An 11961-nucleotide genomic window follows, 5' to 3' on the forward strand; every position below is an offset into this window, starting at 1 on the left:
CACATCTTGCCCTATCCTGAGATGCCAGCAAGCAAGTTGTTGGACCCAACCCAATGTCAACATTGAGCACTGCAAAATTGAGTCTGAAGAAGGATTTTCGGCCCGAAACGTTGCCTATTTCCTTCGCTCCATAGACGCTGCTGCACCCGCTGAGTTTCTCCAGCATTTTTGTCTACCTTCGATATTCCAGCATCTGCAGTTCCTTCTTATACGCTGCTAAATATATGTTCTGCTCAGTTTAGTTTGGTTTAGTTCAGTCAGAAACATAGACAATAGGTACAGGAGTAGCCATTCGGCCCTTCAAGCCAGCACCGCCATTCAACACGATCAATCAATCGATCAAAGACTTTATTGTCATTCAAAAATACACCAACTGATGCAAGTCTGAACAAAATTTTGTTGCATCTGGCTCACCGTGCAACATAAAACAACAAAAGGATAAAATTGATAAAATGATCATGGCTGATCATTCAAAATCAGTACCATCAGTTCAGTTTAGTTTATTGTTACGTGTATCAATAGACAATAGGTGCAGGAGTAGGCCATTCGGCCCTTTGAGCCAGCACCGCCATTCAATGTGATTAATGGCTGATCATCCCCAATCAGTACCCCGTTCCTGCCTTCTCCCCATATCCCCTGACTCTGCTATCTTTAAGAGCCCTATCTAGCTCTCTCTTGAAAGCATCCAGAGAAGCGGCCTCCACCGCCCTCTGTGAGGCAGAGAATTCCACAGACTCACAAATCTCTGTGAGAAAAAGTGTTTCCTCGTCTCCGTTCTAAATGGCCTCCCCCTTATTCTTAAACTGTGTGTGTGTGGCCCCTGGTTCTGGACTCCCCCAACATCGGGAACATGTTTCCTGCCTCTAGCGCGTCCAAACCCTTAACAATCTTATATGTTGGGAATGAGAGGGAACAAGAGGGAATGTGAACAAACCACATAGAACGAATATTTACTCCACGAGTGGGAGGAAACCGGAGCGCCCGGAGAAAACCCACGTGGTCGCAGGGAGAATGTACAAACTCCGTACAGACAGCGCCCTTAGTCAGGATCGAACCTGGGTCTCTGGCGCTGTGAGGCAGCAGCTCTACTGGAGCACCCGGAGAAAACCCATGTGGTCTCGGGGACAACGTACCATCTCCTGCCCAGTTCTTTACTAAACAGTGTTTTTTTTTTTTTGTTTTTTTTTAATCAAAAAATTTATTCAATTATTAAAAAATAATATTTACACTACAATAAAACAGGCCAGAACCCACCACCATAAATACAATACAAACATATATCCATAATAAACTATTATACAATTATGATACAATCCTTATTGAGGAACTAAACAGTGTGGGAAGGAACTGCAGATGCTGGTTTAAACTGAAGATAGACACAAAATGCTGGAGTAACTCAGCGGGACAGGCAGCGTCTTTGGAGGGAAGGAATGGGTGACATTTCGGGTCGAGACCCTTCTTCAGATGTCACCCAGTCCTTCTCTCCAGGGATGCTGCCTGTCCCGCTGAGTTACTCCAGCATCTTGTATCTATCTTTAATGAACTGTGCGAGGTTACAATGGAGGAAGCTTGGATGCTCTTTCCAGGAGTGCTGGTTTGGTTGCTTGCAGCACAGGTAGCATTCTCACCCCCCGCTCAGACATGAAGGGACAGGCCAGGCAGCAAAGCCAACACCTGTGTGACTACACGAAAGTCACAAATCTGCAGGTGAGAGGAAAACATAAAATAATTAAGAAATACTGGAAAAACCTGACAGGTCAGGGCATACCTGAGTGATCACATCCGATAGGCACAGAGTGCTGGAGTAACTCAGCGGGTCAGGCAGCATGTGTGGAGAAAACATGGATAGGTGACGTTTCACAGAGTGCTGGAGTAACTCAGCGGGTCAGGCAGCATCTGTGGAGAACATGGATAGGTGACGTTTCACAGAGTGCTGGAGTAACTCAGCGGGTGCAGCAGCATCTATGGAGAAGTGAAGGAAATAGGCAGTGCGAGTAACTCAGGCCGCAACATCTTGGGAGAACATGGATAGGGTTTCGGCCTGGAAACTCAGCGGGTTGCCTATTGGAGAACATGGAAGACGTTTCGGACTGGAGTACTCATGCGGGTCAGGCAGCATCTATGGATGAAGGAAATAGGCAACGTTTCGGGCCGAAACCCTGCTGGAGTTTCGGCCCAAAACGTTGCCTATTTCCAGAATCTTTCGGACCGATATGGATGCTGGTTCGTATTGATAGACACAAAGTGCTGGAGTAACTCAGCGGGTCAGGCAGCATCTGTGGAGAACATGGATAGGTGACGTTTCACAGAGTGCTGGAGTAACTCAGTGGGTCAGGCAGCATCTGTGGAGAACATGGATAGGTGACGTTTCACAGAGTGCTGGAGTAACTCAGCGGGTCAGGCAGCATCTGTGGAGAACATGGATAGGTGACGTTTCACAGAGTGCTGGAGTAACTCAGCGGGTCAGGCAGCATCTGTGGAGAACATGGATAGGTGACGTTTCACAGAGTGCTGGAGTAACTCAGCGGGGTGCAGCAGCATCTATGGAGTGAAGGAAATAGGCAACGTTTCGGGCCGAAACCCTTCCGGGTTTCTGCCCGAAACGTTGCCTATTTCCGGAACAGTTTCGGCCCGATACGATGCTGGTTCATTATGATGATGGACACTAAATGCTGGAGTAACTCAGTGGGTCAGGCAGCATCTGTGGAGAACATGGATAGGTGACGTTTCACAGAGTGCTGGAGTAACTCAGCGGGTCAAACAAATCATTAGCTCAGGGTGTTGGCAGATATATATATATATTTCAATTTTTTTTAAAATCATCTTGATTCACCCTTGCCGTGATATCTAATCTTAACCCGAGGAAAAGCAAATAACGTCTCTCAAAGCAGGAAGTGGTTCTTGAGAGAGAGAATTCCACACAGACGGGGGTGGGGGAGAGAGAGGGAGAGGGGGAGGGGATAGAGGGGGATAGACAATAGGTGCAGGAGTAGGACATTTGGCCCTTTGAAACAGCACACATAGCCTCTCACACAACAGTGCATTTGGAGGTACCCCCCCTCACCCCAACCCAATTTTGTTTCGGTAGCTCAAGTTCTTCCACCCCCCACTAGCTCCCCCCCACGACACACCCCCCCACACTCCAGAAACTGGATCCCAATACTCCACCTCCTCCAATCTTGCATTCATCCGTTCAGAGATACAGCACGGAAACAGGCCCTTCGGTCCACCGAGCCCGCACCAACCAGCGATCCCCGCTCACTAGCACCATCCTACACACACTGGGGACAATTTACACACACACACACACACCAAGCCAATTAACCTACAAACCCGCACGTGTGGGGGGAAATCCGAAGAGAAAAAATAAGGGGAGAACGTGCAAACTCCGTACAGACAGCACCCGTGGTCAGGATGGAACCCGGGTCTCTGGCGCTGTGAGGCAGCAGCTCTACCCGCTGCGCCACCGTTGGGTTAATCTGCGGTCAACGTTGCAGAAAATGTGGGTGTTTGGCTGAGCGTCTAGTCTTTTGTTTGTTGAATAAATCACTGCTAATCTGCAAGTTAACTTTCTCCCCGCCTCTGTGCTGTAACGTTATATCCTCGCCCATACCAAGTTGTACCTTGCACTTGGCTCAGATGTAGACAATGTGCGGGGGGTGTGGTGTGGGGTGTGTGGGGGTGGGGGGGGGGGGGGGGGGGGGGTGGGGGGGGGGGGAGACCGATCACCTCACCCTTGCACTAGGGCACACACCAAGTGGCAGTGTTTAATGGGCGCTGGCTAGAAGGGCCGAATGGCCTATTCCTGCACCTATTAGACAATAGACAATAGGTGCAGGAGTAGGCCATTCAGCCCTTTGAGCCAGCACCACCATTCAATGTGATAGAAACATAGAAAATAGGTGCAGGAGGTGGCCATTCGGCCCTTCAAGCCAGCACCGCCATCCAATGTGATCATGGCTGATCATCCCCAATCAGTATCCCGTTCCTCTAGTTGAGGCTGGGGGTGCTTTCTAGAGAGAGCTAGATAGGGCTCTTAAAAATAGCGCAGTCAGGGGATATGGGGAGAAGGCAGGAACGGGGTACTGATTGTGGATGATCAGCCACGATCATATTGAATGGTGGTGCTGGCTCGAAGGGTGCACCTGCACCTATGTTTCCTGCACCTATGTTTCTATGGTCGGCATGGGCATGTTGGGCCGAAGGGCCTGTTTTGGTGCTGTCCTCTATTCTCTGTGTGGATTGAGTTAATGACATGTTAAGTGGTAGCGATGGCAATTAAACAATTAAACTGATTGTAGGAAGTGGGAAGTCAGTGTACAGAGAAGCAGAAGGTACACAAAATTGCTGGAGAAACTCAGCGGGTGCAGCAGCATCTATGGAGCGAAGGAAATAGGCAACGTTTCGGGCCGAAACCCATAAGGGTTTCGGCCCGAAACGTTGCCTATTTCCTATAGTGGAGATTGTTCAACTCTTTGCATGGAGCAAATGTTGCCTATTTCCTTCGCTCCATAGATGCTGCTGCACCCGCTGAGTTTCTCCAGCAATTTTGTCTACCTTCGATCTTCCAGCATCTGCAGTTCCTTCTTGAACACGGAGAAGCAGAGGCTGGTTTAAAATGGCTCAGGTGAGACCCCTGGAGGATATATCTCAGGTAACGACAGTCACATCATCCACTTCAGTGGCCAATTCCAATCTTGTTAATTAACCATATAACAATTCCAGCACGGAAACAGGCCACTCGGCCCTTCTAGTCCGTGCCGAACACTTACTCTCCCCTAGTCCCATCTACCTTGCACTCAGACCATAACCCTCCATTCCTTTCCCGTCCATATGCCTATCCAATTTAATTTTAAATGATAAAATCGAACCTGCCTCCACCACTTCCACTGGAAGCTCATTCCACACACAGCTACCCCATCTACAAAGAAATCACCCCGAGGGGCCGGTTTGTGTGATGTTTGACCCCATCACTCACTGCGTTTCCTCTCCAGTGTAGTTTCTCCTCCCAAGGTCCCAGAGCTCTGGATCTCTCCTCTCTCCACTTCCCCTGTGTGTGTGTGTGTGTGTGTGTGTGTGTGTGTGCTTGTGTGTGTGTGAGTGAGAGTGTGTTTGAGAGAGTGTGTGTGTGTAGTGTGTGTGTGTGTGTGTGTGTGTGTGTGTGTGTGTGCTGTGAGTTTTTAATCTAAGATTTATTGTCACGTGTACCGAGGTACAGTGAAAAGCTTTTTTGTTGCATGCTGTCCAGTCGAGGCTGGGACTATCCCAACATTTATGCGACTATTGGACAGGTACACGGATCAGAAAGGTCTAGATGGGGCCAAATTGAGGGAGCCCAGCGTAGGTTCACCAGGTTAATTCCCGGGATGGCGGGACTGTCATATGCTGAGAGAAATGGAGTTGAAAGACAATACTTGATTACAATCGAGCCGTCCACAGTGTACAGATACAGGATAAAGGGAATACCGTGAATGGCTTTAGTACAAGATGAAGTCCAGCAATGCCCGATCGAAGATAGTATAAGGGTCTTCAATGAGGAGGACTCATCTCTCAACTTGGTGCGGTGGTTCAGATGCAGCAGCTTCAGAGATTTCATTGGATAAAGGCACTATATAAATGCAGGATATTGTTGTCGTTCTATGGTATTATTTCCTTATTAATCTGTTCTCAGCACTTTAATCTTCCCATCTAATCCCTTGTTCATCAACTCCATCCATCTGCCCACTGCTGCATCAACTATTCCCTCCTGTCTATCATCTCTCTCTCTCTCTCTCTCTCTCTGCCTGTCTCTTCCACATTCTCTCTTCCTCTCTCTCGTCCTCCCTCTCTCCCTCTCTCTCCCTCTCTCTCCCACCCTCTCTCCCACTCCCTCTATCTCCCTCACTCCCTCTCTCTCTCTCTCTCCCCCCTCCCCCTCTCTCCCTCTGGGGAGAAGGAACCTCCCTCCCTCCCCCTCTCCCTCTCCCTCTCCCTCTCCCTCCCATTCTTTCCCTCTCCCACTCTCTCTGCAGGAGGAGGCTCTTTCCCCCCATCTCTCTCTCTCATACACACACACACACACACATCTATAGAACATAGTTTGAAGAAGGGTCCCGACCAGCAACGCTCACCTATCCATACCTGTTCTCCAGAGATGCTGCCTGTCCCGCTGAGTTTACTCCAGCATTTTTGTGTCTACCTTCGATTTAAACCAGCATCTGCAGTTCCTTCCTAGGCACACACACACACATATATATATATATATATACACACACTGAACTTTTTTTGCTTGTTTATCATATTGTTTACAGTGTATTATGTTTACATGTTCTGTTGTGCTGCTGCGAGTAAGAATGTCGTTGTTCTATCTGGGACACACAACAATAAAACACTCTTGGCTCATGACCAGTAAGATCCACAAATCTCCCCCCCCCCCTCCCCTCTCCCCTCTCTTGTCTCCCCCCCCCCCTCCTCCACCACCCCCTCTCCCCTCCTCTCCCCTCCTCTCCCCTCCCCCCTCTCCCCTCTCCACCCCCCCCTCCTCCCCCTCTCCCCCCCTCTCTCTTCCCCTCTCTCTCCTCTTATTATTCTCCTCTCCCCCTCCCCCTCCCTCCTCCCCTCTCCCCTCCCCCCTCTCCTCTCCCTCCCCCCCTCTCCCCTCCCTCCCCTCCTCACCCCTCCCCTCTCCCCTCTCCCCTCCCTCCCCTCTCCCCCCCCCTCTCCCCTCTCCCCCCTCTCCCCCCTCCTCCTCTCCCCTCTCCCACTCCCCACCACACCAACCTCAGTGTCGACGTTACAAGACTAACGTTACTGTTATTCTACTGTTGTGTGGTGTCTTTATAAAATTGCTGTTTTTTTCTTTTTCCCTCACCACACAACATGTAATATGTAAAATAATATGTGATTCTGTTTGTAGTTTGTTTGTTTGTTTGTCTTTTTGCACAAACTCCACGAGCGTTGCCACTTTTTACATTTCACTGCACATCTCGTGTACGTATGTGACCAATAAACTGGACTGGACTCGACGTGAATCGAACCGTCTCTCGGCCCTTTTCCAAGCCGGCCCTGGATTAACTCAGTGGAACATGTGTACCAACTGACGCAATCGATGTTGCCCTAGTCTCCTCCTGCTCTTCACATCTTGGCTCTGGGATGTACCGTTTGGTCGATGACTCTCGGCTGCTGAAACGGTGAGTTTACACGGCCACCTTCCATCAGAAAGTGGGGACGCTCTGGACTGAGGCAAGGAGACTTGTATTGTAACCAGCTCCTTGCTCTGAAGCGCAGGGGCTGAGGGTTGAAGGGGTAAATTAGGGGAACTTGTGTTGGGAGGAACTGCAGATGCTGCCTCACACTGATGATAGACACTAGCAAAATGCTGGAGTAACTCAGAGGGACAGCCAGCATCTCCGGAGGGAAGGAATGGGTGATGATTCGGGTCGAGACCCTTCCTTCTTCAGACGGAGAGTCAGGGGAGAAGGAGATAAGGAAGGGCAAGGTGTGAAAAGGAGACATCAAAAGAGATGGAGTTCAAGGATAATGGAGAATGGATCATTGATAGCTCGGAAACGGTGCTTACAGAGATAAAATGTCAGACTGAAACATAGAAACATGTGCAATAGGTGCAGGAGTAGAGGCCATTCAGCCCTTCGAGCCAGCACCGCCATTCAATGTGATCATGGCTGATCATCCAGAATCAGTACCCCGTTCCTGCCGTCTCCCCATATCCCCTGATTCCGTTAGCCCCAAGATCTATATCGAAGGACTGGTCAGAGAATTAGGAAAGGGGAGGGATGGAGAGAGAGGGCAAGCAAAGGGGTTACTTGAAGTTAGAGAAGTCAATGTTCATACCGCTGGGGTGAAATATGGGCCAGTCTGCTTGAACATAAACAGCTTACATATGGATGTGATGGAGAGAGGAGGGTGGAGGTGGGGTGGAGAGGATGAGCAGGAGAGGAGAGGGGGAGGAGGGAGAGAGGAGGGGGGAGGAAGGGAGAGAGGAGGGGGAGAGGAGGTGGGGAGGGGGTGGGAGGGTGGAGAGAGAGATGGAGGGGGGAGGAGGAGGGGAGAGAGGAGGGGGAGGAAGGGAGAGAGGAGAGGAGGGGAGGAGGGGGGGGTGGGAGGTGGGGGGAGGGAGAGGGAGGGGGAGGAGGAAGGGAGAGAGGAGGGGGGAGGAGAGGGGAGGGAGAGGGAAGGGAGGAGAGGGGGGGAGAGGAGGTGGGGGAGGGGAGGAGGGGGGGGGAGGGAAGGGAGAGAGGAGGGGGAGGGAGGGAGAGAGAGGAGGAGGGAGAATGAGCAGGAGGGGGGGAGGAGGGTGGGGGAGAGGAGAGAGGAGGGAGTGGGAGAGGAGGAGGAGGGAGGAGGAGAGAGGAGGGAGGGAGGGGGAGAGGGGAGGGGGGAGAGGGGGGAGGAGAGAGGAGGAGGGGAGGGGAGGGGGAGGGGGGAGGAGGGGAGAGGGGAGAGCGAGGGGGAGAGGGAGGGGGAGGGAGGGGAGGGGGAGGAAGGGGGGAGAAGAGGGGGAGGAGGGGAGGGGGAGAGGGGAGGAGAGGAGAGGAGAGGGGAGGAGAGGGGAGGAGAGGGGGAGGAGAGAGGGGGGAGAAGGGAGTGAGAGAGGGGGGGGAGGGAGGGGAGAGGGGGGGAGATGGGGAGAGGGGGAGGGTGGGAGGATGAGGATGGGGGGAGGAGGGAGGAGAGGAGAGTGGGGAGGAAGGGAGAGAGGAGGGGAAGAGGAGAGTGTGGGAGGAAGGGAGAGAGGGGGAGGAGGGGGGGGAGGGAGGTGGGGGGGAGAGGGACGAGGAGAGGGGGGAGGAAGGGAGAGAGGAGGGAGGAGGGGGTGGGAGGAGAGAGGGGGGAGGAGAGAGGGGGGAGATGGGGACAGTAGGTGGTGACTCCCACACTGTCTGTGAGCACAAACTAGGGTGCAGGAGGCTGAGGGGTGACTTTATGAAGGTGTGATTGAGGCAATAGATCACATGAATGTACAGAGGTCTTTACCCAGACTTATGGCATCGAGAACCAGCGGGCACAAGTTTACGGTGAGGGGGGAACGATTTAATAGGAACCTGAGAGGCAACTTGTTCACACAGAGGATGGTGGGTAAATGAGCTGCCAGAGGAGGGAGTTGAAGCCCTTACTATAACAATGCTATATAGTCATTTAGACAGGTATATGGATAGGACAGGTTTAGAGGGATATAAGGTGGGATGAGCTGAGATGTGGCATGTTGGGTAGCAGGGACGGGTTGGGCTTGAGGGCCGTTTTCCTGCTGTATGGCTCCATATATGACAGTAGATTTGCAAAGTTCAGTTGGGTTCATTGGGAGGTCGGTGGGGTTAGAGGGAGAGACAGAGACAGAGAGAGAGAAGGAAGGTTTCAGGTGAGGGGGGAAGATTTAATGTGTTCAGTGCCACCCCCAAGTGTAGTCATGTCATGGGCAATAGTGTAGTTGCCCACTGCCAACCGCGGTGTTTCTGACCCCCGCGACCTTCTGCTCCTCTGTCTGCAGATCCCAGTGTGTGTACAGCGATGACCAACCAGTCAGATATCACCATCCCTGAGCGGAAACTGAGCCTGGCGGAGTTCCCCAAACCCTGCTGCTCAAAGCACTGCGGCTGGCTCCAGCGAAACCTGCTGCTCTTGCTCACCATCCTGGGTAAGCACGACACTGCGCACGCTGCCGCACGCTACAGCACGATACAGCACGCTACGCACGATACAGCACGCTACAGCACGCTACAGCACGATACAGCACGATACAGCACGATACTGCACGATACAGCACGATACAGCACGATACAGCACGATACAGCACGATACAGCACGCTACAGCACGATACTGCACGATACAGCACGCTACTGCACGATACAGCACGCTACTGCACGATACGGTACGCTACTGCACGATACAGCACGATACAGCACGCTCCAGCACGCTACAGCACGCTACTGCACGATACACGCTACTGCACTACTGCACGATACAGCACGATACAGCACGATACAGCACGATACAGCACGATACTGCACGCTACAGCACGATACAGCACGATACACTGCACGATACAGCACGATACTGCATGATACTGCACGATACTGCACGATACTGCACGATACTGCACGATACTGCACGATACAGCACGCTACAGCACGATACAGCACGCTACAGCACGATACAGCACGCTACAGCACGATACAGCACGATACAGCACGATACAGCACGATACCGCAGCACGATACAGCACGATACAGCACGCTACAGCACACAGATACACGCACGATACAGCACGATACAGCACGATACAGCACGATACTGCACTACTGCACGCACGATACTGCACGATACTGCACGATACAGCACGCTACAGCACGATACTGCACGATACAGCACGATACAGCACGATACAGCACGCTACAGCACGATACAGCACGATACAGCACGCTACAGCACGATACAGCACGATACAGCACGATACTGCACGATACAGCACGATACAGCACGATACAGCACGATACTGCACGATACAGCACGCTACAGCACGATACAGCACGATACAGCACGCTACAGCACGATACAGCACGCTACAGCACGACACAGCACGATACAGCACGACACAGCACCACACTGCACGATACCGCACGACACAGCACGATACTGCACGCTACAGCACGATACAGCACGCTACAGCACGATCCAGCACGCTACAGCACGATACAGCACGATACAGCACGATACTGCACGCTACAGCACGATACACGCACGCTGCCGCACGATACTGCACGACACTGCACGATACAGCACGATACAGCACGCTACAGCACGATACAGCACGATACAGCACGATACACTGCACGATACAGCACGATACAGCACGCTACTGCACGATACTGCACGCTACAGCACGATACAGCACGATACAGCACGATACAGCACGATACAGCACGATACAGCACGATACAGCACGATACAGCACGATACAGCACGATACAGCACGATACAGCACGATACAGCACGCTACAGCACGATACAGCACGATACAGCACGCTACAGCACGATACAGCACGATATCTGCACGACACCGCACGAGACCGCACGCTGCCGCACGATATCACACGACACCGCACGCTACAGCACGATACTGCACGATACAGCACGATACAGCACGATACAGCACGCTACTACAGCACGATACAGCACGATACAGCACGCTACACGCACGATACAGCACGATACTACTGCACGATACAGCACGATACAGCACGATACAGCACGATTACAAGCACGATACCAGCACGAAGACTGCACGCTACAGCACAGCACCCGCGCCGATACAGCACGCTACCAAGCACGATATCACACGACGCTGCCGCAAGATACAGCACGATACTGCACCGCTACAGCACGATACAGCACGATACTGCACGATACAGCACGTACAGCACGCTACAGCACGATCACGATCCGCACGCTACAGCACGATTACAGCACGCTACAGCACGATACTGGCCCGATGTCACGGGATTCCACTGGATGCACGCGATATCACACATCGATATCACACGATTGCTGAACTGAATGAATAATGAATAAGAATTCTGAATGAATACGTTAATGAATGGCTACGTTTTATCGCAAGTATTCACAGACACGGATTTGTCCCGTGGTCTAGTTGTTCTTGGTTTCAACACGTCCTCCAAAATTCCAAATGGACTTTCAACTGAGGTGGTGAAGAGAGGGCTTACGCCCGAAATGGTTCTTGGGAAGAAAGGATGCTACTAATGCTGCAACACCGCAAGTGGCACACAGTCCACACAGTGACAGGTCGAATGACACATAGAAACCCTTAACATTAATACAAGTTTATAACGCTATGAAATGATAGGAATATGATGAAAAAACACTTGACTTATATACCAGGATGAAATTGGTCCCATGTATGAGTGACATTGGTTTAAGGATGTGTGGTACCTGCAGGTGTGTACCTG

This window comes from Leucoraja erinacea, chromosome 37, assembly GCF_028641065.1.
Source record: "Leucoraja erinacea ecotype New England chromosome 37, Leri_hhj_1, whole genome shotgun sequence".
In the NCBI taxonomy this organism is placed as follows: domain Eukaryota; kingdom Metazoa; phylum Chordata; class Chondrichthyes; order Rajiformes; family Rajidae; genus Leucoraja; species Leucoraja erinaceus.